Source organism: Tupaia chinensis, unplaced genomic scaffold (genome assembly GCF_000334495.1).
Source record: "Tupaia chinensis unplaced genomic scaffold, TupChi_1.0 Scaffold000014_1, whole genome shotgun sequence".
Taxonomy (NCBI): domain Eukaryota; kingdom Metazoa; phylum Chordata; class Mammalia; order Scandentia; family Tupaiidae; genus Tupaia; species Tupaia belangeri.
In genome coordinates this window covers 6813591-6813843 of record NW_006159444.1, presented here as the reverse complement: position 1 = coordinate 6813843, position 253 = coordinate 6813591, and the positions used below count along the sequence as shown (strand labels likewise).

The window sequence follows — 253 nt, the reverse complement described above, 5'->3', positions numbered from 1 at the left end:
TTTGCTTGTAAAAAGGCTTTACCCATCATGAAATACTTCTCAGACCAATCTAGTTGAGAATACTATATATGTCATTACCAACAGGTAATAAGCCAGATGTGTTTCTCACTAACGTCCTGCCTCTCTGTTGTTCTCTTGCTATCTTTCTCTATCCTCTTCTCCTCACTGTCCCCCCCCCAATTCCACACTGTCCTATTCTTGTTAAGTACCTTCACTGCTTTTATGTCCTCCAATTTTTCGCTCTCTACCATAG

General features: G+C 40.7%; 1 pseudogene; it reads right to left on the bottom strand.

The window, feature by feature from the left end:
* The window catches only part of LOC102485931 (heterogeneous nuclear ribonucleoprotein A1-like), a 4730-nt pseudogene that overhangs the window by 750 nt on the left and 3727 nt on the right, over positions 1 to 253 (bottom strand).